The sequence below is a fragment of the Balaenoptera borealis genome, assembly GCF_965194805.1.
Source record: "Balaenoptera borealis genome assembly, contig: HAP1_SCAFFOLD_2381, whole genome shotgun sequence".
In the NCBI taxonomy this organism is placed as follows: Eukaryota; Metazoa; Chordata; class Mammalia; order Artiodactyla; family Balaenopteridae; genus Balaenoptera; species Balaenoptera borealis.
In genome coordinates this window covers 27624-28766 of record NW_028121934.1, presented here as the reverse complement: position 1 = coordinate 28766, position 1143 = coordinate 27624, and positions in this window count along the sequence as shown.

Genomic DNA, 1143 nt, shown 5'->3' with positions numbered 1-1143 from the left:
TTTCCTTTGGTAAGATTGCTGTATAATATAAAAACGGGACCACAAAACCATAAGTTGGCCTAAGATCATCATATGAAAATGTTGTCTTGCTTAGTTTATGGCAGTGACAAAATTTCAAGAAGGACAACTTTCTACACACATTTCAGCACATCCGAGAGAGTCTGTGTTTCTCATCTGCTGGTCAAGATGGCTTTTTTCCCAAGGATCACCTTATTTCAGAAGTGAAAAAACAGAAACAAACTGGTTACTACTGCGAACACTTTTGATACGCAGAATAGTCCAGAGAATATTTTGAAACTTTGACATAGATCCAGGTCTCCTTGGTTTTAAAAGTGAAGTGTGGTGGTTTTGCACTACATCAACTGGGCTAAATTGGAACTGTGTTTTGCAGAACCCCCTTTACTGTGTGACTCCAGGTCAGAGTTGGCTAAAGGAGAAAGTTGCATGGGATTGAGAAGTAGGCAGGGGCTGTTCTGAAGGTCGTCCTGGCCTTTTCTCTCCCTTGGTGTCAGGCCTTCATCCTGACTGCTGGTCTGGCTTTCCCCCAGTGACCCAGGCACATGGTCAGGCCAGATACAGAGGCCAACCTTACCATCTACTAGACTCGTTGCCTGTTCCCTTTGGTGACCCACCCTGGCAGCCTTCAGGAGGGCTGCTTGTGACTTCACTCTGGCCTCCGACTCCCCTTCAGATTCCTGCTTCTCCAGCTTTTTCTGCAATTTTGTAGGCTCTTTTACTACAACACATCATAATACTCAATACTCATAACGGCTTTCCAACTCCGATTGAAGAATTTGGTAGCTAAAAACGGGGTGCTCAAGTAACAGAAACCTAAAAAAGGTGGCTTTCGGTCTGAGTGGTGGGCAGAGGGCTGAAAGTTTCCAAAGAGACTATTAGTGAAGGCTTGAAGGACAGGGAGAAAATTTTTATAAGAAGAATGGGAAAAGGAGACCCATGCGATATGGTGGTGGAACATTTGCTGAAACTGTGGGCCTCAGCAACAAGGAAGTTAGAATAGATACTGAATGAGCTCATGGATCTGACTAGGGAGGAATTTGAAAATGCTGACTGGCTCCTTTCAGCTGTTTGTAATAAAGTACAGGGACAGCTAGATGGGCAGAGGCAACTATTTACCTTTCAAGC